The sequence below is a fragment of the Narcine bancroftii genome, chromosome 1 (assembly GCF_036971445.1).
Source record: "Narcine bancroftii isolate sNarBan1 chromosome 1, sNarBan1.hap1, whole genome shotgun sequence".
NCBI classification, from domain to species: Eukaryota; Metazoa; Chordata; class Chondrichthyes; order Torpediniformes; family Narcinidae; genus Narcine; species Narcine bancroftii.
This window is the reverse complement of record NC_091469.1, coordinates 269,644,851-269,670,488: the sequence shown is the minus strand read 5'-3', so window position 1 is coordinate 269,670,488 and position 25,638 is coordinate 269,644,851. Positions and strand designations below refer to the sequence as shown.

Below are 25,638 nucleotides of genomic sequence, written 5' to 3'. Positions count from 1 at the left end.
CTATTCTGTCCAGGTCTTTCAACATTTGAAATGCCTTTATGAGGAGTACAGTCCAAGAGCCGTCAAGCATTCCTCTTATGCAAATCCCTTCATGTAGGTTTCTTAATGTAGCAAAAGCAAAGAGACATAACCAATGTTTCAGGTCAGAGCCCTTCATCAAGGCATGAGCAAAAAGCAGCCAGGCACTGGAATAGTCAGTGGAGGGTCAGGAGCACAGTGTCACAGGAAAGAGGTCAGAGGTGGATACGGGTGGGAGGACACTAGAGAAAATATGCTGAGAAGTGATGGGAAGGGGATAGCTCACTGAAGAGAGGGAAGGGAATGGAGAGCTGGAGTTAAGGAGGCAGAGGGATTGGGAAGAGGGTCAGTGGTGAAGCCTAATGGAAACTAGAGAATCTAATGGCATCCAGATAGAGAGTGCTGAGACGGAATATTAGGTGTTGTTCCTTCAATTTATGGGTGCCCTTGGTTTGGCAGTGCACGAGACCATGGATGGACAGGTTGGCATAGAGTGGGGTGCAGAATTGAAATGGTTGGCCATTGGGATATCCCCCATTGCTGAAATGATCTACCAGTCTGCGACCAATCTCTCCCATGAACAGAAAGCCACAAGGAGACTACCGGATACAGTAGATAGCCCCCACAGATTCACAAGTGAATTGTTGCTTTTTTTGGAAAGTCTGTTTGGAGCCCCAAATCGTGGTGATAGATGTGTTGTGGGCGTAAGTAGGCAACAAGGGGGCAATTAGTGGGAAGAGATGTGGACAAGGGAGTCACGGAGGGAGCAGTCCCTGTGGAAGGTGGAGAGGGGAAGATGCGTCTTGTGGTGGGATCGTGTGGCAGGTGATGAAAATTGCAGAGGATACAATGTTCGACGTGGAGGCTGCGAGGTGGTAGCTGTGGACAAAGGGAATCCTGTCCTTGTCTTTGCGATGGAAATTTTGTGCTGAAAGTTTACTTCAAGGTTTAATAGAACTGCAAAGTTGTGAATAAAGGTAAACATTCCATTATTGTCATGTAACATTTATAATGTGACATACATGAAATTCTTTAATTTTGGGGGCAGATAGAGAGTCACCACTTTGTCCAGAAGATGAGTTAAATGTGAAATTGTCAACAGTGAATAGCATAGAGGCTATACCACAAGCAAAATGATATGGCTTTCGTCAGAGCTTTTCTAGGAAATAGAAACAACTGGAAACTTTCAAATATTCAGTTGCATAAAAGACAAGATTACATTTTGGAATGAGTACATCATCAAGAAAGGAAAAGTTGAAAATTGACGAAGGGCTCAGACTTGAAATGTTGGTTATACACCTTTACCTCCTAAAAGTCTGCAGACTTCCTTGTTTCACTCATTGAAAATTGTTTGCAGCTTACATGGACACCAGAATCAGAGTTGGGTATTTTGAAGAGAAGGCTCTGAATGGAATGGGAACAGTCCTGTGGAGAAAATATTGTTTATAATAGTAGCTAACATGAGGTCCACAGAGCAAATGAGCTTGAACTAGATTTTTATGGAACTGTGACACGAGTTTGGAGGACATTGTTGAATACAAGAATATTTTAGACTAGTGGAAGAACCCTTAGTGAAAGCAAGATATTGCAGAAGCTGCAGTAATCCACATATATTGGGCTTGATTTACTCAGTCACTCGCTAAAACAAAAGTGGTGGAACGAGATTTAATTCCAACTTTCAAAAGGAACTGGATAAATTATAAGGAGAATTTTACATTGGTTTGGACTGTGGTGAAGAAATCCTGATCCTCCCACCCACTATGCACATCAATTTTTCAGCCATTTCATTGGATCTGAAGAGAAGATCCTCAGTAATTTTCCATCAACATTATTCAGTAATCCCAAACACCAGTGTAACATTTCTTACAGCGCAGCTCAGTGGTTAGAGCACTGGTCTTATAAACCAGGCGTCGCGAGTTCATCCCTCGCTGGGATCTCATTTCTGTGAGGGGTGCTTACGGTAGACAAAGTTAATGAATTTCATGCATGTTACATTCTAAATGTAGTAACAATAATGGAACATTTACCTTTATCTCTCCACACTCCTGGATGGCCTTAAATCTAATAATTTCCCCCCTTTATACAAGTCCTGGTCTTGATCAAGTTCTGACCTGGGCCATGACCATTGCCCTCAGAATGATTGAGATCAGGAGACAGCCACCCATCTCTGTGCAAACTGTGGATTTGCTAAGATTGTGCAGAAACAGATGCAAGGGTCCTTGTAACAGTTCATTCTCAGCGGCAGCATGACAGAGTGCTCTCTGATTTACATCTTTTACCTGGGGAAGGACACAGAGACAAACATCTGTGCTAGGAGAAGATCATAAACCCATTAACTCTTTGGTCTGCACAAAATTCCTTGGTCTTCTGGCACAGGATGATGTCAATGAGGAAATGTTGCTGATTGGCACATTCCAGGCTGGAGGCATGCATGCTGAGGGACACACTGAAGCTTGATGCTGCCATTAAGGACTTTGTGAAGGGAAGGACCCCACTTTGGAGGCTTCCACTACTGGGCAGAGAAGTGCTGAGAGTGGTGGGGAATCCCCTCCAACAACTGAAAGGGGAATAATCACAAAGACCCACATTAGTAGCAATGGTGCTTGTGGTGATGCAACCACAGCAATGGGCTGCGTGCCCACCAGCCTACTGCAGGGGGAAACCTCTGTACCTGCAGGTCAACAACCTGGGAGGCTGATTCAACCTGGCCAGCTGTATATAGACTTGAGCCGGCCCCTACCGAGCCAGTCACACAGGTGGAGCCATCGAGATACAACAACTGGTGTACAGAGTTTAAGTGGATTAAAGCCTGTAGTACACTCTTTCCTGCATTTTGCATCTGCTTGCTGCACCACAGTGCAACCCCAATGCTACAGAGTATAATCAATGGCTAACACTACAATGTGCAAGAATGAAATGTATAAAGGAATATAACACCAAGAATATAAAAGATTTTACATGGTTTTCCTTTGTATCCATTTTCATTGTGAAGAAGGTTTAATTTTAGAAAAAAAAAGATATCCATGGATCCTGTCTGACCTGTCAAGTTGCTATCCACACTGATCAATTTTGGCACTTCCAAACCAGGTCCACAACACCTTCAGGTTGTCATACCTGACAGTGAAGCAGATGGCAGACAGATAAGGCCAATTGGCAAAAAGCATTGCCTCGCTTTTCTTCTGGTTAATTCACTCCAGCGCCCGATGCTAACTCAAACTGACCTGACCCCAAATGCTGATCAGTCTGCAGACTGATCGCACATCTGAACAGAAGGTGGCAACATTGTCCACGTACAGGGAGGATTTGACCCAAGTACCTCTACTACTGAGCGATGTCACCCCTCTCACATTTTTTTTTAAACTTGTTCCACATGCTCCTGCCCCACTGAAATGGTATAATCTTACTTTGACTCCACTCTTTCCCCCGGTCTAGTCTTTCCCTAACTAATTCTGTGATACTTCAGATGCCCTCCATCATTTTAACAACTTCCAATTTCATGAACTGGACTGCTTCATTTTCATTATAGATGTTCAATCTCTATACATCTCCAACCCCCATACAAAGCTCTCAAAGCCCTTCATTTGTTTCTTAACAACAGACCCAACAAGTGCCCCTCCACAACCACTATGGTCAGCCTGGCAGAACTTGTTGCCACCCTCAATTACTTCTCCTTTGACTCATCCCATTTTCTCCAAATCAAAGGATTAGTCATGGGTATCTGCATGGATCCCCAGTTATGCCTGTCCTTTTGTTAGTTAGATGGAGCAATCCATGCAACAAGCTTATAACCAGCAAGCCTCTTCAATTCTTCCTCTGCTACATTGACGGCCATATTGGTGCTGCCATAATGAGCTTGTCAACTTTATCCACTTTGCTGCTACTTTAACCCAACCTCAAATTCCCTTGGACTTTCTCCAATGACACCTTCTCCTTTCTTGATCTCTGTCTCCACCTTGGGAGACAAATTTTCTACAAACCCACCAAATCCTGCAATTACCTCAACTACACCTCTTCTATCCCTTTCTCTATCAGGATGAAGTTTTCCATTCCAGATTATCTGATATGTTCTCCTTCTTCAAAAAACATGGCTTCCTCTCTACCACCATCAACTTAGCCCTGACCGACTCCTGGCTGCTCTGTCCCTAGATGCAATAAGGACAGATTCCCCTTGTCTTCACCTACCATGACACCTACTACATGACCTCACCAGCAGACACATTGTTCACTCACCTCACCTCTCCCCTTCCTGCAGGGACAGCTCCCTCTGTGACTCCCTTGTCCACTCGTCCCTTCCCATTAATCACTTCCTTAGTGACCTACACTAAGTATACAGAGCCGTTGTCATACCCACACTCCTGTTCGGCTCTGAATCATGGGTCCTCTACCGGCATCACCTACGGCTCCTAGAACGCTTCCACCAGTGTTGTCTCCGCTCCATCCTCAACATTCATTGGAGCGCTTTCATCCCTAACGTCGAAGTACTCGAGATGGCAGAGGTCGACAGCATCGACTCCACGCTGCTGAAGATCCAGCTGCGCTGGGTGGGTCACGTCTCCAGAATGGAGGACCATCGCCTTCCCAAGATCGTGTTATATGGCGAGCTCTCCACTGGCCACCGTGACAGAGGTGCACCAAAGAAAAGGTACAAGGACTGCCTAAAGAAATCTCTTGGTGCCTGCCACATTGACCACCGCCAGTGGGCTGATATCGCCTCAAACCGTACATCTTGGCGCCTCACAGTTTGGCGGGCAGCAACCTCCTTTGAAGAAGACCGCAGAGCCCACCTCACTGACAAAAGGCAAAGGAGGAAAAACCCAACACCCAACCCCAACCAACCAATTTTCCCCTGCAACCGCTGCAACCGTGTCTGCCTGTCCCGCATCGGACTTGTCAGCCACAAACGAGCCTGCAGCTGACGTGGACATTTACCCCCTCCATAAATCTTCGTCCGCGAAGCCAAGCCAAAGAAGAAGTGACCTACCACTGTGATCACAGGAAGTGCAGCACTTTCACCCTCACCATTGTTCGGGGGCCCACACAGTCCTTCCAACTGAAGCAATACCTCACTTGTGAATCTGTGGGGGTAATTTACTGCATGCAATGCTCCCATTGTGGTCTTCACTATGTCAGAGAGCCTGGACTCAGACTAGGAGATCATTTTGCTGAGCACCTTCGCTCTGTCCACAGCAAAGACAGGAATCTCTTAGTGGCCTACAGTTTTAATTCTGTGCTCCACTCCCACATGTCTGTCCTGGCCACGTGCATTGCCAAATCAAGGCCCGTGTAAATTTGAGAAGGAACACCTAATATTCCATCTGGGCACTCTCCAACCAAATGGAATTAACATCAACTTCCTCTGGTTTTTGTTTGACCACTCCCCTGTATCCTCGCTTCCCTGATCCTCTGTTTCTTTTCATCCATCTCTCCAACCCCTCCCTCTCTTTTCAGAGACCTATCTCCTCCCTTTTCACCTCAGCTCTTTTCCCAACCCACCTCCCTCTTCACTTCTCAGCTCTTTTCCCAACCCACTCATATGTAGCTATGACCTCTTGCCTGTGATCTTGTGCTCCTCCCACAGCCCCCCCCCCCACCTTTTTATACAGCCATCTGCCTGCTTTTTGCTCCTACTTTGATGAAGGGCTCAGGCCCAAAACCTTATGATTCTTTGCTACATAAAAATTCTGCGTAACTGTTGAGTTTCTCTAGCATTTCTGTGTAAAACTACAATCACAGCATCTGCAGATCTTCTTGTTTATCCTCACCCCTCTTATGCCCTTGTTCTGCCTGATGGATTTGGAAAAGGGCTCTATCCAGCAACAAACAAGGTAGGAGGCAGCAGGCTTGATGGGTAAACTGAATTGCACTATGGATGTTCATATAGAGCAACTGAATCCAATTTCTGATTCCCTTCCCAAAGCCCATTTTGGAGAGTGCATCCATCTGTTGATGGACATCTCATAGTTCAAGCTGACCAGGCAGGTGTCCACCCTCTTCCCCTGCATGTAGGCGATGGCATCTCTGAGCAGTGCACAAGATTTTCCTGTCAAGTACAGCACAAGCTCTTCCAACAATTATTTGATTCCAGCATCTGCAGTTTCTGTGTTTCACTAGTTCACAGATCCTACAGGTTGATTTCCTCAATTGCCTCAGCTAATTATCATGGGAGTAGTCTTTTTTTTGGGGAACACTGTCTGTTGCTTCTACAAAGCCATAATTTGGTTAAAAATAAACACCATTCCCAACCCCCATTACTCAGATGCAAATATTTACTCTGCTGTCTTTCTTGACACTCCCACATCATATCACACAAGAGCTCATCAGTTCCTACTTGGCAGGGTGTGATCTCTTGAGAGGCTTTCTCAGTTTCTAGGTGTCTCCCTCTAGATTACTTTGAAATGACTCACCAAACAACAGGGTGTGTTTCTTCTACAATCTATTGAATTGCCAATAATAGCCTTCTTACTGCCTGTAAATGTTATAACCAGATAAGATTCATATTTGGAAAGTATCCTACAAAAATAAATTCTATAATAAATTCAGAAACATAATGTTATTAAATTGACAGACATTCCACGAAATAATTAAGTTATTCAATTCCTTCAGGAGTTGCATCAGCTGCCAACAAATTCAGGCAATCATGAGGCTTTCATATATTTTATGGATTAGGTAATGAAATAACTATAAATAGTAAATATTTCATATCTTTTTGTAAATTAAGATAAATTAGAGATCCTACATGAATGAAGCCGTTATGGAATATTGTCATGGAACACATACAATTCGATCTGTTCAGAATGGAAATAATTTAGAATATAACAGGAAAGTCTGCACGTGCTGGGATTGTATTGCAATACACAAAAGTGCTGGTAAAACGTAGCAGGTCACACAACATCTATAGAAAGTAAGGGTAATCACTAGCTCTTTTTCCACTGGGCATCCCACGTAATTGACCGTGCAGTTGTCCCGGTTAAAGAAGCTGTTTTCGCTGTTTCCACTGGGCATCTTTTAACTGGGACATTAACTGCTTTCCTTCGGACTACAAGTCATCCCCAGGAATAGGAGGGTCTGCAATACCTGTAGTCCAGGGATGCAATTATGTAATTTTGTCCTTTTTCCACTAGTTTAATTGGGACACCAGCATCAACTGACACTGGGGATTAGAATGGGGGTCAATTCCTGGTGTGATTTGACGCCAGCATGCCGATTGAGTTGCTTTTGCACTAGACCCTTATCCAGTAAATTGGGTGTCAATTTCTGGGGAAAAAGGGCTTTAAAAAAAAAAATTCACGCAGCATCTATAGAAAGTAAGGGTAACCACTATTCCTTTTTCCACTGGCATCCCAATTAATTGGCCATGCAGTATCCCAGTTAAAGAAGCTATTTTTGCTGTTTCCAATGGGCCACTTTGAACTCTCCACCTGCCCTCGGCCACGTCATTGGCACCAAGCATCAGTATCGTCTCGTAATGCTTGACACAATAAAGAGTCCTCGTGCCCCATGTCAGAGGGGCAGATGGCATTAACGACAGGTAGGTCCACCCCCCCAAAGCTGAATGAGCCCCACTCAAAGTTATGTTCTGGCACCAGCCCTGATGCTGAGTGACCTGCTTAGTTTCTCCAGAACATTTTTTGCATTGTACAAGCAGCACAAAACATGCCCTGCTGCCCACAATTTTGTGCCAACGTATATAAAAATACACCACAACAAATCTTTCCAAATTTTGCACCCATAGCCCCCTATTTTTTCTTTCATCCATGTATCTGTCTAAGAGTTTTCCAAATTTTCCTATTTAACCAGCCACCACCACCATCTCTAGCAATGCATTCCAGGCACCCACCACTCTCTGTGTAAAAAACCTAGCTCTGACATCTCCCCTAAACTTTTTTCCACTCACCTTCAAAGAATGCCCTCTGGTACTTGTTGCTCAAAGAAAAAGCCCCAGTGCAGTCACCCTTACTTCATAAGATATGTTCTCCAATCCAGGAAACATTTTGGTAAATTTCCTCTGCACCCTCTCTAAAGCTTCTACATTTTTCCCGTTATGAGTTGATAAGCAATACTCCAAGTGTGGTCCAACTAGAATTGCATAGAGCTGCAACATTACCTCACGGCTCTTGAATTCAATCTCCCATCTAATGAAGACAACCAAACCATCTGTCTTCATAACCATTCTAACCATTTAACCTGCAGCAACCTTGGGGGATTTATGGACTTGAACCCCAAGATCCCTTTATTTCTCTACACTTTTAATAATCTTGCCATGACTCAGTCCTCAAGTTTGACCTTCCAAAGTGCATCACTTCACACTTCTCCACATTGAACTCCACCTGCCATCTCTCCACCAACCTTCTATACTATCCACAATACCTCCAATGTTCATGTCATTTGCAAACTTACAGACCCACCCTTCCATTTCTTAATTCATGTCATTTATAAAAATCACAAAGAACTGGGGTCCCAGAACAGATCCCTGTGGAATGTCTCTAGTTACCAACCTCCAAGCAGAATATATACTTCCATCCTCTTCCTTCTTCAGGCAAACCATTTCCTAATCTATACATCCAAGGTCCCATAAAACCCATGCCTCATGAATTTCCTGAATAAGCCTACTATGACAGACCTTATCAAACACCTTACTGAAATCCATTTCCACCACACCCACCATCAATTTCATCAATTTCTTTCAACACCTTCTCCCAAAACTCAATTTGGCTCATGAGGTATGAGATTCCCTTCACAAAGCCTTGCTGACTATTCCTGAGAAGACTATGCTTCTCTAAAGGTTCCTAAATTCTTTCTGTAAGAATCCTCTCCAATAGTTATCCCACTCTAACACAAGACTCACAGGTCAACAATTCCCAGGATTCTCTCTATTATCTTTGAGACAAGGTGAGGATTAAACAGCCCGATTAAACGTAAGCGAGTCTTGGCGTATATTAAGAAAATGAAAATTGATATTCCTTTTTTTACAAGAAACACGTTTGAATGTGAAGGAAAGTATGAAATTAAAGAGGGACTGGGTTGGGCACGTATATTCTTCTTCATTTAATTCTAGGGCTAAAGGTGTAGCAATTTTGATACATAAAAATTTATCTTTTGAATTACAATCAATGGAGGAAAAGGCAGGATGTATTCTTAAATTGAATTGTAAGATTTTTAGTGAATTTTGGACTTTACTTAATATTTATGCCCCAAATGCAGATGATGAAATATTTATTTCAGATACATTTTTATGTTTGGGTCAGGCTAATGATAATATTTTAGTTAGTGGTGATTTTAATTGTGTTTTTTTAACCTTTATTAGATAAATCTCCGAAGAAAGTTAAGAAATCCAAGTTGGCAGTTCAGGTTCAAGCGTTGATGAAAGATCTTAATTTAGTAGATATTTGGAGACGTCTTAATCCGACAGAAAGATTTCTCCTTTTATTCATCTAGACATGAATAATTTTCAAGGATTGACTTCTTTTTAGTATCGGCACACTTATTAGGGAAAATACAACAAGTGGAATATAAAAGTAGGATGATTTCAGATCATTCTTTGTTATATTTTACATATGCAACTTCTGAGAAAATTCAAATGGCCTATTGTTGGAGGTTTAATACAATGTTGTTAAAAATATGGAATTTATTGATTTTTTGAAAAAACAAATTAATTTTTTTTTAAGAAAATTCTGTTCAAAGTAAGTTTGTATTATGGGATGCTATGAAAGCCTATTTGAGAGGACAATTAATTAGTTATACTTCTAAAATAAAAAAGAATTGATTAAATCAGAGTTTTGAATTAGAGAAACAGATTGATGAGTTAGAAAAGGAATTTCAGAAAGATGCTACAGAAGATCAGAAAATAGAATTATCTAGGTTGAAATTGGAATATAATACTTTGCAATCTTATCAACTTGAATCTGTGATTAATAGGACTAAACAACGGTATTATGAATGGGGAGAGAAAGCACACAAGGTACTGGCGTGGCAATTAAAGAAAGAACAGATTTCAAGGACTATTAATGCTGTTAGACGGAATTCTCTTATTACTTACAAATCTCGTGAGATTAATGATGAATTTTATAAAAAGTTATATACATCTGAAGGAAAACAAGAAACTGGATCGATTGATCTTTTTTTTAAATTACAGTTGAATTTACCAACATTAGAGGATGCAGTCTGATTTCTCGCCTTTGTTTTTGTACAGGGTGATGATGGTGGCATCACGAAGATCCTGAGGCAGTTTACCTTGGTCCCAACAAAGCTTGAAAAACTCATGCAGTTTGGCATGCAGAGTTTTGCCGCCAGCCTTCCAGACTTCTGGGGGGATTCCATCCATACCTGCTGCTTTGCCACTTTTCAGTTGTTCGATTGCCTTATATGTCTCATCCAGGGTGGGAACCTCATCCAGCTCTAGCCTTAGGGGCTGTTGAGGGAGCTGGAGCAGGGCGGAATCTTGGACTGAGCGGTTGGTACTGAAAAGAGATTGGAAGTGTTCTGACCATCGGTTGAGGATCGAGATCTTGTCGCTGAGGAGGACTTTGCCGTCTGAGCTGCGCAGCGGGCTTTGGACTTGGGGTGAGGGGCCGTACACAGCCTTTAGAGCCTCGTAGAAACCCCTGAAGTCGCCAATGTCCGCGCTGAGCTGTGTTCGTTTGGCGAGGCTAGTCCACCACTCATTTTGGATCTCCCGGAGTTTGCGCTGAAGATGGCTGCATGCGCGACGGAAGGCCTGTTTCTTCTCTGGACAGGACGGCTTTGTAAGGTGAGCCTGGTGGGCAGCTCGCTTCTTTGCCAGCAGCTCCTGGATTTCCTGGCTGTTTTCGTCGAACCAGTCCTTGTTTTTCCTGGAGGAGAAGCCCAGTAACTCTTTAGTGGATTGCAGTATGGTAGTCTTCAACTGATCCCAGAGGGTTTCAGGGGACGGGTCCGTGGGGCGGGTTGCAACGTCGAGCTTTGCTTTGAGGTTTGCCTGGAAGTTTCCTCTCGCTTCGTCTGACTGCAGTTTTCCAACATTGAACCTCTTTCTGGACTGCTCAAACTACAGGGGAATCACGTTGCTCTCCATTGCAGGCAAAATCTTTGCTAGGATTCTACTAAATAGAATAATACCTAGTGTCGCTGAGAATATTCTCCCAGAATCACAGTGCGGCTTTCGCGCAAACAGAGGAACCACTGACATGGTCTTTGCCCTCAGACAGCTCCAAGAAAAGTGCAGAGAACAAAGCAAAGGACTCTACATCACCTTTGTTGACCTCACCAAAGCCTTCGACACCGTGAGCAGGAAAGGGCTTTGGCAAATACTAGAGCGCATCGGATGTCCCCCAAAGTTCCTCAACATGATTATCCAACTGCACGAAAACCAACAAGGTCGGGTCAGATACAGCAATGAGCTCTCTGAACCCTTCTCCATTAACAATGGCATGAAGCAAGGCTGTGTTCTCGCACCAACCCTCTTTTCAATCTTCTTCAGCATGATGCTGAACCAAGCCATGAAAGACCCCAACAATGAAGACGCTGTTTACATCCGGTACCGCACGGATGGCAGTCTCTTCAATCTGAGGCGCCTGCAAGCTCACACCAAGACACAAGAGAAACTTGTCCGTGAACTACTCTTTGCAGATGATGCCGCTTTAGTTGCCCATTCAGAGCCAGCTCTTCAGCGCTTGACGTCCTGCTTTGCGGAAACTGCCAAAATGTTTGGCCTGGAAGTCAGCCTGAAGAAAACTGAGGTCCTCCATCAGCCAGCTCCCCACCATGACTACCAGCCCCCCCACATCTCCATCGGGCACACAAAACTCAAAACGGTCAACCAGTTTACCTATCTCGGCTGCACCATTTCATCAGATGCAAGGATCGACAATGAGATAGACAACAGACTCGCCAAGGCAAATAGCGCCTTTGGAAGACTTCACAAAAGAGTCTGGAAAAACAACCAACTGAAAAACCTCACAAAGATAAGCGTATACAGAGCCGTTGTCATACCCACACTCCTGTTCGGCTCCGAATCATGGGTCCTCTACCGGCACCACCTACGGCTCCTAGAACGCTTCCACCAGCGTTGTCTCCGCTCCATCCTCAACATCCATTGGAGCGCTCACACCCCTAACGTCGAGGTACTCGAGATGGCAGAGGTCGACAGCATCGAGTCCACGCTGCTGAAGATCCAGCTGCGCTGGATGGGTCACGTCTCCAGAATGGAGGACCATCGCCTTCCCAAGATCGTATTATATGGCGAGCTCTCCACTGGCCACCGTGACAGAGGTGCACCATAGAAAAGGTACAAGGACTGCCTAAAGAAATCTCTTGATGCCTGCCACATTGACCACCGCCAGTGGGCTGATAACGCCTCAAACCGTGCATCTTGGCGCCTCACAGTTTGGCGGGCAGCAGCCTCCTTTGAAGAAGACCGCAGAGCCCACCTCACTGACAAAAGGCAAAGGAGGAAAAACCCAACACCCAACCCCAACCAACCAATTTTCCCTTGCAACCGCTGCAATCGTGTCTGCCTGTCCCGCATCGGACTGGTCAGCCACAAACGAGCCTGCAGCTGACGTGGACTTTTTACCCCCTCCATAAATCTTCGTCCGCGAAGCCAAGCCAAAGAAAAAGAGGATGCAGATATACAGGAGTTAGAAAAATCATTTACTGATTCGGAAATTAAAATGGCTATGCTGGAAATGCCAAACGGTAAATCACCTGGTGATTATGGATTTTCGGTCGAATTTTATAAAAATTTTTATGATGATTTATCTACAGTGTTTGGGGATGTATTACGTCAAGTTGGAGAACATTATGTTCTAGTGCTTTAATTACAGTAATTCAAAAAAAAGATAGAGATCCTTTGAAAGTATCTTCATATAGACCAATTTCGTTTTTAAATGTAGATTATAAAATAATTGCTAAAATATTAGTGAATAGATTGGCTAAAATTTTACCTAAGCTGATTCATATGGATCAAACAGGTTTTATAAAGAATAGATATGCTTCAGATAACATTTTGCACGTGATTAGTTTGATTAATAGATTTTGTCAATCTTCAGATCACCCGATGGTGATATCTCTAGATGCAGAAAAAGCATTTGATAGAGTTGAATGGAATTTTTTGTTTAAAGTTTTGGAGAAATTTAAGTTTGGTCCTTCTTTTATTGGTTGGATTAGGGCTCTATATAGTAAACCGGTAGCTAGAGTATTGATGAATGGTTTGATTTCGGAATCCTTTAAGTTAACTCGATCAACTCGTCAAGGATGTCCTTTATCACCAGCTTTGTTTGCGTTCATGATTGAACCTTTAGCACAGCTGATAAGACAAAATACAAAGATACAAGGTATGAAAGTTTTAGACGAGGAGTATAAAATTAATTTATTTGCTGATGATGTATTGGTGTATATTAACAAACCCAGCTCAGTCACTTTTGCACTTGAAGGAGTGTTTAATACAATATGGATGTCTTTCTGGATATAAAGTTAATTGGTAAAAAAGTGAAATATTACCGGTAAGTGAAGGAGATTATTCAGTTTATAAGAATATTATTAATTTGAAATTGACTGATCGAATTAAATATTTGGGTATAATTTTGAATGTTAATTTTAAATCTTTATATAAATTAAATTATGTTCTGTTAATGAAAAAAATTAAAACTGATTTGATCAAATGGAAAGATTTACCTATTAATTTAATGGGTAGGATAAATACAATTAAGATGAATATCTTTCTGCATATACAATATTTGTTTCAATCTATTCCGTATTTACTTGATAATATTTTTTTTTTGAGACTTGAATAAAATGGTTAGGGAGTTTTTATGGAGAGGTAAATTTTTGAGAGTAGCTTTGAATAAATTAACCTGGAAATATGAGTTAGGGGGATTATGTTTACCACATTTTCAAAATTATTATGAAGCACCCCAACTTAAAATTTATTAGTTCATTGATGGATTTGGTATGGCCTCCAAGTTGGACCAAAATTGAGATGGCAAATATCTCTGAATTTGAAATACATCATTTTTTGTTTAGATGGAATATAAATTTGATACAACAATATAATGTGCCTATACTAAAACATTTAATGAAGTTATGGATAAAGAAAAATAAAATGACAGGCTCTAGGGGTAAATTATCGGCTTTGACTCCGTTGTATAATAATCAATTTATTTCTTTTTCAATACATAATCGAAGTTTATTGCTTTGGAGATATAAAGGTGTGAAAAATTTGGGAGATTGTTTTAAAGAGGGTAAATTTTTATCTTTTAATCAGATGAGGGAAGTTTTTGGTATTGATAAGAACTCTTTGTTTCTTTATTATCAAATTCGATCTTTGGTAAGATGTATGTTTGGTAGAGATATGATTTTACCTGAAATGACTAAATTTGAGACTTTTCTTATGAAGGTACCAGAGAAGGGTTATATTTCATCTATGTATCAAATATTACAGGATGGTATGGATAAAAAGGGTTGGGAGAGATCTAAAAGTAAATGGGAAGCGGATACTGGTTTTATTTTTTCCGAAGATGATTGGTTAGATATCTGTTATGATAGTGTAACTAGATTGAAAAATGCACGTTATGCAATGATTAACTACAATTTTTTACATCAATTATACAACACCTGAAAAATTTAAAAAGTATGGTTTTCATGAATCAGATTTGTGTTTCAGATGTGGTGATACGGTTGGAACTTTTTTTCATGCCGTTTGATCATGTATACATATACAATCTTTTTGGAAGAAAATTCATTCATTTTTAGAATATCTGTACAAGATTAAAATAGTTTTAGATCCAACAGTATTTTTATTGGGTAGTTTGCAACCTCTGAAAGGCTTGGGATTAGATAAGTTTCAGCTTGCTTTTGTATATTTAGCTTTATCCGTAGCAAAAAAAATGTATTGCTAGTATGTGGAAAGATACAAATATGATTGATATTAATAGATGGCATAATGAGATGAAATATTGTTTAAAAAAATATGTATGTTTCATGTGATAATTATAAGTTTTTTTATTAATAAGTGGTTGTTTTATTCAGAATATTTACATTAATTAGATCTTAATTTGTATATTTAATTTTTCTTTAATATTTTTTCTTTTTCTTTCTTTATGGCTCTCCTTAGGAGAGTTGGCTGAAGCGGGGGGGGGGGGGGGGGGTGGTGGTGGTTCTTTTCTTTTCTTTTTCTTTTTTTCCTATATATAAAAAATAATGTTCATGTTTATGGTTAATTGTTGTATATGCCATATATTATTTGTTTTTTGAACAAATACATAAAGTTTTTAAAAAAAGAGACAAGGTGACTACATTTGCCATTCTCCTATCCTTTGGTAACTCTCCTGTGTCCAGGAAGGATGCAAAGATCATTGGCGCCACCCCAGCAATCTCTTCCTTCACCTCCTGGTGTAACCTGGGGTAATATCTTGTCCAGTCTCGGGACTTAACTATCTGAATGTTGTAAAGAAGATACAACATTCTTTCTTTCCTTCTTGGCCTCGACATGCTCTAGTACATAATCACGTTAATCACAGCAGAAAGTAAATTAGCCTGACGCTGGTGGTTGGGAAGCTGTTGGAGTGTATTGTATTTCATCATGTACCTCATCATTAACAATGTTGCAAAGGGTACAGTGGTGCACTTTGGTTAAAAATAGATGGGCAGACTATTTCTTAGACTATGAGAAAATTCAAAATTCTGATGTGTCAAGGGGGACTTGGGAGTCCTCCTGCAGGATATCTTAAAGGATGACCTCCGTTGGAAGTGAAGAAGGTGAATACAATGATGGCTTGCATTTCTAGAGGAATAGCATATAAAACAGCAGGATTGTAAGGTTGTAAAGCAGTAGTGAGACCTCACTTGGAGTACTGTGTATAACTTTGGGCAGAGGTTGACATGTATTTGATTAGTCATGGAATCAAGGGTTACGTGGAGAAAACCGGGGAATTGGGTTGAGTGAGTGGATAGATCACCTCATGGTTAGAATGGCAGACTCATTATAAAGCAGCTCGATGAGTGAATTGACCTCCTTCAAGTCCTACATCTTGTGATCAATGTGATAATAAAAGCAGCATCTTCACACTTTGGAATATTCAAAGTAGAAATACTGAAAATGATAAGATATATTTTCCATTTAGTGAAGATTGGGTACAGATTGTAAATATGTTTGTGTTAGATTCCACTGTGTAGTATTTTACAAAACTAAGAAAAATATGTTGATATATCAGTTGGGATTATCATTCCAGTCTGCAGATTCGGAAATTATTTAATTTTAAAAAAGATGGAGTGAAGTAGTAACAATTAATCAGGCAAAAATATAAAGAAAATGGGAACATGAGAGATAGAAGTTAGAATGTGGTCAATTGAGTACTTAATTAGACTGCACCAAATTCTTTATCTGTTCATTTTCCCACCCAAGTTTCCAGTAGTCTTGTTTAGGAATTAAATAGAGTGAGGTAATGGTGGCCATTATCAGATGCAAAATTTGTTGTGAATTCAGATTCAATTAATATAGAATAGTAATCCCAAAATTACCACCATTTTTCCATGCTGAATAATGTAGTATTTCCTTCTTTGTATATGTAACTGCCCTTTGCCATCTGAAGAGACCTCCTACAGCCCTCAGTAGGTTATCTTCATAGAATTCAAAGCACATGGAGCCTTCTGATCATGATACACTAAGCAACTTCCATGACTACAATCAGAAGTCATCCTTTAAGCATACTGACTCCAGAACCTCCTCTCTCACCATCTCTGTCCCTTGTATTGAAATACAGTACTAGGAGGATTAAGGAAAAGTGAGAGGAAAAGATCTGGAATAGCTATTATTATTTAATATTGTAACAATACAAGTACCCTTGAATTTAAAGTAAATTCCGCCCCCCCCACCAAAGTTAATGTAAATTTGAACATTGATTCATTAGATGCTTCAGTTTCATTATTATCAGAAAGCATTAAGACCCACTGGAAAAATAAACTACTCAGGTCTCCAGTCTTACATACAAACATTAAAATACAATAACACTAGAACTTCAGAAATAGGAGCAGGAGACCTTCTGGCCCATCAAGCATGCTCTACCATTCAATAAGATCATAGCTGATTTGGCTCTGGACTCAGCTCCACTTACCTTATCCTTCATTCCTCTACTGTTCACAATCTATACAGTATACTGTTTGCCTTAAATATATTTAACAAGGCAGCCTCTACTACTTAATTGGACAGAGAACTCCACAGATTCACTATATTCTGAGAGAAGCAGTCCCTCCTCATTTGTTTATTAAGCATTATTCTCAGTCAGTAATTTGAATTTTCCAAATGATCCCATCTCTATTCCTTCTCCATATTGAACTCCATCTGTCTTCTCTCCACCCACTTGTAACCTACAACAACCCTCTATGCTATCCACAATACCTCCAATGTCCGTTTACTTTATATAATTTGGTGGAAGGAGTATGAAATCCAGAGAAATCCAGAGATAATTTGAAAATATATCAAAATAATGGATTGATGCTTTTCATACACTATTCAGAATCACACTTATCCAAAGTCATTTCCTTTCTGTGAATTAAATATTTTCTTCTCATATTTATTTCTAGAAAATGAAATGTTTTAATTAAGTTTCTGATGGGTATGAGCTCAAAATAAAATGTTGCTCCTAATCTAGTCCTGACAGATTCTCAATAAGCGATAGAGCAATTAACATACAAGGGATTCCACTGGGATAGCAGGAAGGCACTCCTTTTGGGTGAAGTTGAAGCACTCCGCTGGAGTTGTTTTGCCTCCATTGATGCTACTACTGCCGAGTTCATCACACATTTTTTTTTGGAAAACTGTCGCATCTGCTTAAATCTGCATCTAATTAATATTCTCATTCGGGCTGAGGAGAATTAATATTGACATTATGAGATGGAATTTTATTCCGAGTTGCTTGCACTGAGCGCACACTGTGGCAGGTTTTTAGACCACTGTATTCTGTTTAAAGAGTTCCTTGCCGAGAGTGAGCTGGGACAGATTTGCATAGTGAAAAACAAACTGGTGGTGGAATTCAGCAGGTTGAACAGCATCGGGTTGGGGGAGAGCTGGAGGAAATTGTCAACATCTGGAGTCCAGATTCTGCATCTGGACTCCAGTATCTCCTGCCTTTTGTGACTCCTGTCCATTTTTAAAATTTACAACAGAGTAGAAGACGATTCCGGCCATTGGAACACATGCTGCCCAATGACACCATGTGCTTTGGAGGATGGGAGGAAACCTGAGCAGCCAGAAGAAACCCACGCAGACACAGGGAGGATGTACAGACAGTGGCGGATTTGACTCCGGGACAATGGCACTGTAATAGCGTTGTCTTAACCGTGCTGTACCTGAAAGACTGTGGGGGTTGCAATTAAATTAGTCTAAACACATTGCTTTTTCTGCATGAAGCACAGAGTTTATGCTGTTATTTATTTCTTTGATTTCTGAGCGGGCTCCCCCATTCAACCACCTCACTGGTAGAGAGCCCAGTTTCTGGGATAATTTGAAGATAGCCTTCAATACTAAAACCCAGTCTGCTCCTCATAATAGGGGAGAAGGGAGGGTGTGTAGTGTTGGGAATGGAAAGGGCTCTGAAACTATGAAAGAAAACCTTATATGCCATCTGGGCACCGTCCACAGATTCACTATATTCTGAGAGAAACAGTCCCTCCTCATCTGTCTATTAAGCATTATTCTCTCAGTCAGTAATTTGAATTTTCCAAATGATCCCATCTCTATTCCTTCTCCATACTGAACTTGATCTGTCTTCTTTCCACCCACTTGTAACCTACAAAAGCCCTCTATGCTACCCAATACCTCCAACGTCCATTTATTTTATATAATTTGGTGAAAGGAGTTGAATAAGTATGAAATCCAGAGATAATTTGAAAATGTATCAAAATAATGGATTGATGCTTTTCATACACTATTCAGAATCACACTTATCCAAAGTAATTTCCTTTCTGTGAATTAAATGTTTTTTATTGTCATCTGATTGTACAAATACAACCCAACGAAACTTCATTCTCCGGTCCTCAATGCAAAAACATACAGACAAAACCAGACAAAATACAGATACTGACAAATAATACATATTAAGGATGTATTATATTTATATAAATAAATATTGTTTTGTATAAATTAGAGCTTTCGATGTTTAGTGTGAGTAGTTCCTTTGGTCATTCAGCATTCACACTGCCTGTGGAAAGAAGCTATTCCTCAGCCTGGCGGTGCTGGCTCTGATACTTCTGTATCTCTTCCCTGACACAAAAGATGTGTGCAGAGTGGAGGGGGTCCTCAATGATTTTGCAGGCCTTCTTCAGATAACAATCCGAGTAGATCATGTTAATGGTGGGGAGGTAAACAGCAATAACAGCAAGCAATGGATGGAAAAGCCTTAACAGCACTTTTAGATGGAATAATTCAGTGGCGCCTATTGTCTACTTCACCGCGTTCCTTTTGCCTCTACAGATACTGCTCAGCCCATTGAGTTTTCCCAGCAGTTTATTTTTTGCTACCTATTCTCTCGTATTTTTTGCAGATGTGGGAATATCCGATTTTGTTGGAATAAAATGTTGAACTGCTTGGGAAAAAAATGTTAGAATGAATGTTTTCATTTAGCTCATTCAAATATCATTAATCAAAACTTTTTATTCCATTCTTGTGCATCTGTGCTCTGTATCTGTCTCCCAATGCATATGGAGAGATCTTTCTTTCCTTGTTTGCATCCATAGAAAAAAAAATTCTTGAGAGAGAGAGAGAGAGAGAGAGAGAGAGAGAGAGAGAGAGATCTGTTTATAGGAACTGTTTCCTGCTCTCCTTTATTCACCATATCCATGGCTTTCTCTGTTCCTTTACATATTAGTGATTATCTGTCTCTCTGTCTGTGTGAATCTTTCTGTCTCGGTCTCTCTTCCTCTGCAAGGTTTATGTATTCCAGTGTTCATATGTGGTTCCTTCGTTCTCTGATATCATAGAGCCAAAGAAAGATGCCACAGTCTCTTTGGCCTGTGAGTCCACGCTGATCATCCAACACTTATTTTACACCGTTTCCGAGCTGATCCATTTTATGCTCCCCACGCTCCCATCAAGTCTTCCCTCCCCTATTCGCCTAAGTCTCACAGGAGTCAAGATAGAGCAACCAATTATTCTCCCAATTCTGCAATACCTGGAGCAAACCCACGAAGTCAGAGGAGAACATCCAAACACTGTGCACTCAGCACCCAAGGTCAGAAATGAATCTGGTTTATCGAGGCAGCAGCTCCACCAGCTGCCCAACTGCTATCTTTCTGCTGAAATTTATTGGTTAATGGAAAATAATATTGTCTTGATTTATTAAATCAAAGTTAAACTATGAACAGTTGTATATTTTGATGAAACTAGGATTATATTCTCATGCTAATATTTGTATATTATTTATTTTGCAGTCATGTTGCAAAAGAATGTCTGAGCATTGCAACTCAACTTGGAGGTATATCAGAACTACAAGAGCTTAAAGTAAATCAGGCAAGTTTTTAAATTGTTAACAGAATGCTTTCTAATCATCTGTGCAGATCATGCTGTAGACAGAAGGGCTGAGTTGACTGTCTTGCAACATTCATGAAAAAAAATCACAGTGAGGCCTAGGAACCAGGACTTCCTGAGTAATGCAGTCATTACTATTACACTTTGAATTATTGCAATTTTTTTCCTCAGTTTCAAAGTTTAAAAAAATACAAATGTTGATAATATGAAATAAATACACAGAAAATGCTCCAAAATATAGGTTATGTGAATTATGTCTGAAATGGTAAGATCACAATGAAATTTGCCCTAATTTCTGCTGCTTAAAGTTCTTATTTGATTCACAAGAGGACCACATTTTTAAAATTGTTCATTTTCATTGGATTTTCATCCCAGTCACATCAGTTTCTTGAGTGGATAGTCTTAATTAAAGCAGGAGTCTCCAAAGTGATCGATATTGACTCGTGGGGGTTGATGGGACTATCCAAGGGGGGGGGGTCGATAAATGCTAGAGGTCGATAATGCTGGGGGAGGGGGGGGGGTCTATTGAACGTTTGAGGCAGAAAGCAGGGGCAGATCAACAGGAAATAGCGCCTATGGCAATGATAGCCAGCCTCTCATGAGAGTGGGCCTGGTGGCCACCATGCTGTATTGGGCTTTGGCCTTTGAATATGTTGAGAGTGAATGGGAGGATGGATTGAGCATAGAGGAAAGATGTACGTGTTCTTTGTACCTTTGGTAGCATTCCCCCATCCAGTGCTGTCATCATCCCACCCCATCCAGTGCTGCCACCAACCCCCCTTCCCCCACCCATCCAGCACCAGGATTCCATGCTCGGGGGTCGATGAGGGATCATATATTCCATGAATGGGTCAATGGTTTCAAAGGTTTGGGGACACCTGATTTAAAGCCTCCCTATCCAGTTATATAATATAACCAGAATATAACTCTTAATGAGGTGGAGAGGAAGTACAACAGGTTTGGAAACTCATTCTAACAGGTAAAGATTGAAGAATGGGACAAGTGGCAAAAAGAGTAGAGCAATGTTGTCTGTTGGAGTTTTTGAAAGAGGAAAGGTATCCTACATCTACATCAGGCTTGGAGGAAATGGAAGCATATTCATTTATATATTTCCAGTTAATTATTTAAAAACTGGATTTGCAGTACATACACAACAATGTGTCTCAATTAAGCACTTTTGTCTCAGTATTATATAACTTTGCCACAGTTAAAATCTTTTAAAATGAGCATCATTAAGTATTCAGTTTCACCTGCCTGGTCCATTGAAAATCCAGACATTCCAAACAAAAGATTCTTCAGACAAAAAAAAGGCTTATCCCGACACACAAAGTAAAATTGAAAGGCTAATTTTTGAAATATTGCAGGAAACTTCTCTCCAGTTTGCAAAACCAAAGCTCATAGTAATTAAAAAAAACAGACCACTGGAAAAACTCAGTGGGTCAGCCACCATCTCTGGAGGCAAAGGGTTTGTGCACAAATATATGAGCAATCTTTCATTCTCCTTCTCAGTCCTGATGCACAATCTTGGCCCAAAATTTCCACAATTTGGTTCCACAGATGCTGCTTTACCTGCTGAGTTCTTCCAGCTTTTTGTTTCAGATTCCTGCATCTACTGATTCTTTTGTCCTCCTGGTAACCAATGAATATCATTATCCAATTTTCTGCTGCAACACTGGGACACTTTCAGGGGAAAGTAAAACCTCAACAAGGTGGACCGAGTACACCCAAACCAGAATTGGTCCCACATCCTTCTGGGGGAGTTTGCTAATGTTTTTAAAGAGGGTTTAAATTAGGTTTGCAAAGCATTGGGACATGAAGAAGATATAGAGTTAAAGGGTCAAGTGCACTGTAGAAGGAAAACTAAGTTAATCTATTAGGCAGAGCATACTTAGGTATGATCAAGCACATGGGAGAAGTGCAAATTTAAATTGCATCTATTTTACTGCAAGGTAACTACCAAGGCCGGTAAACATGTGGAATATGATATTGTTGCCATCACAAAGAAAGAAGGATTGGGCTGACAATTCAACATTTCAAGTATACAATCCAGGCATATCAAGGGGATGGTATGAAAGAGGTGACAGTGCAATATTAATTAAGGTATCCATTAATACAATAATGAGGGAGGATCTTTGTAAAGGTTTCAATTGAGGCCAAAAATATGGAGCTTAAAAGCAGAAAGGAACAATTACTTTTCTGGTGGTATAGTCTCACTTTCTAATATTCAGAGGAAGATAGAGAAGCAGGTATGTTCGCAATCCACAAAGTATAAATTGGTGGGGTAATAGAAGTAGGGGACAAACTTCTTCACAATTAACTGGGAAAGCTTTACTGTGAAAGGTTTATGTGGGATGAAATTTTTGAAGTGCCTCCAGTAGAGCTTTCTGAGAAAGTACATCAATGGGTATTAGAGAAGTCCTGAAAGAAAGCGGTGAACATCTCTAGGCAAGCGGCCATAGAGTTAATGAAGAGTATTTTGGAGATAGTGACCGCAATGCTACAAGTTTTAAAACAGTTATAAAAAAGGTTAAGGATGTATTACCTTGAGTTAAAGGAATAGACCACATAGCTCCTTAAGCCTGTTCCACCATTTGATAAAATAGGGATTTATCTGACTGCATCGTCATCTGCACATTCCAGTTAATCTCCAACAAACTTCTTAAATCAAAAAATGATCTACTTATTGAAAGTCTGTTTCCTCTGCCCTTTCAAAGTTTGAAACACTCAATGTTTTGAGAAAAAAACCAAAATCATCTTTGTCTTAAATGTGTAATCATTTATTTTTGAACAATGATGCTAGATTCCAGATTCTCTACATAAGGAAGCATAATCTCCATATCCATTCTGTCAAAACCCTCAGAAACTGAATTCTTAATGATGCTCATTTTTAAATCACAAGATATAAATATGCAAAAAAAAACAAGCTTTGCTTCTATGACAGGTGTAAAAACACAAAAATGCTGCAGGAAGGCTTAGGTCTAGATCATCCATTACACATTTTTACCTCCTCTGGACCCTGCAAGACCCGCCGAGTTCCTCCAGCATCTTTAGGTTTTACTACAATCACAGTATCTGCAAACTTTCGTGTTTTACTCTATGAGAGGTATAGTGAGTTTCTATCCTCTTCTCCCCCTTCACCTGATGTTTCTGCATAAACACCGGCATTAATAAAATTCACATCCAGCTTCATTATCTGTCAATGCACACTCTCCTGGCTAACACCACTCATCTTCCAAATTTCATCAGTTCTACTGGACTATCTGGATCAGCAAAAGGAGACTGAAAAATTTAGACCAGGCTAGTACTAGAATTTGATTCAGTGCTGCTGTGTTAGGAAGAAGAAACATAGGCAGGATTTCCACTGCCAATCATTATCTAGAACTTTGCGAGAAAATATATTGTGATGGGGCTGCCGAGCAGAGACTCACATGATCAAATAGTACACCAATATTATTAAAGCTTTCTAATCAGGAATGGTCTTGAAGGCCAGCCTTTGCCTGCACAACAAGAGCACAATGAAACATAAAGTTAAAAAAAAATCAAGGTTAAAAACAGAAAGAGAACATACCAAACAAAGTGAGCTGCAAGGTTACCATGAGCCATTATGCTTAACTGGCACTGAAAACATTTATGAAGCTTGTTGCCTGGTGCTTAAATGGAAGAATAAACAAAGTTTGAATAAACAAAGTTTGAATAAACAAAATTTGAAGCAACTCACCTTTTTTTTAACCCTGGGTGAAGGTTAGGAACTTAGTGGTATAATCCAAATAGGATCCTTGGGCCTCTACCTTGCTGTGGCTTGTTCCTTCATTGTTTCTGGTGCTTTAGTTCACTTGTCCTTGTATGAAAACTCACAGGTTGTGAAAGAAGCCAGACCAGCTTTTCCTCTTATGATATGGAGAAATCCTGTGCTCAAGCTGGCCACACCTATAATAACAAAAATGCACCTGAATCACAGGGTGAACACCCAGTCATGATGTACTGTACATTGGCCTTTTCAATTCCTGTTCCGGCCCCTACACAGTTGGGCATAGAGAATACTCCATGGCTTATTTACTTAGAAGAGGAATTGCTGCAATTTGGCCAGACTCAAATGTATTTAAATAAATTTAGTTCTCATAATTCTCTGCTGGTATGTTCAGAGTCTGGAATAACTTTAAATTGCCACTAGGTGTCTCACAATGTGGAATTTCTCACTGACAATCACCCCAATCTAAATAATAATAAGCTAAATGAAGAAAATGAACTCTCCTTTTTGTTCAAAAGTAATTAATGTGTTTTCAGTAATTCACTGCATAAATGTATTTTATAATGTGGACAACTCTTGGAAACTAAAAAAAAGTATTAATATTAAAGACAGAAGAAACTGAATTTTGAGCAAAGAAAAGCTGGAGGGACTCAATGGGGCAAGCAGCATCCATGGAGAGAAATGGTTGGTCAATATTTCGGGTTGAGAGGGGAGAGTGTCCATTTCTCTCTGTGGATACTGCCTGATCCACTGAGTCCATCCAGATTCCCTTTACTCAATCCTTAATATTAAAGCCACCCTCCACAAATTAAGCATGAGATGAGTGAGGGCTTTTGGTACACGACTGCTGCCATGTTGTGGCAGCAGGTAGTGTATCATGCCAATGCCCTCTCTCCTGTTAAATTTGGCGAGATCTCCATGTCCCTGGCCTCTTTCAGTCTCACCCTCCTCCTTGCAACTGTCAAGCTCAGTGACTCAATCCCTAGTTAAATGCCAAATCATTATTTAGACCAGCAGCCAGTGATTAGAAGGGCAAAAGTCAGCCAAACCCCTATTTCACTAACCACACCTATAAATATTCATGGGATTTGGTAAAAATGGGGGTGGGCTAAATTCTGCTCCTCGTTATCCAAAGATGCATTCAAGGACTATATAGGCTAAATGATCACATGTACAAAGGAAGTAGATGATTACACAAACCCTTGTGTTGTAGAAAAGTGACAAGAACAAACAATTAAACATCACTCTAACTTTGAAAAACATCCCAAGGTGCTTCACAGGGGCATGGTCAAATATGCACAGCGGCACAATAGGGCAGCTAGAAGAGATGCTGCATCACAATGTGCTGGGATGATACTGTAAATGTGGATTTTGC

At 40.4% G+C, this 25,638-nt stretch overlaps 1 protein-coding gene across 3 annotated transcripts in view; it reads right to left on the bottom strand.

The window, feature by feature from the left end:
- The window catches only part of syt8 (synaptotagmin VIII), a 67,495-nt gene extending 43,099 nt beyond the window's left edge, over positions 1-24,396 (bottom strand). For 2 of the 3 annotated variants that reach the window (XR_011344826.1, XM_069898582.1), the window contains exon 1: positions 24,234-24,396. The gene's annotated coding sequence lies outside the window, so the exon portion shown is untranslated. Of the gene's footprint in view, positions 1-23,943; positions 24,013-24,233 lie in introns of all 3 variants that reach the window. The other variant, XM_069898587.1, reaches the window with a different exon arrangement.
- Between the last annotated feature and the right edge of the window lie 1,242 nt (positions 24,397-25,638).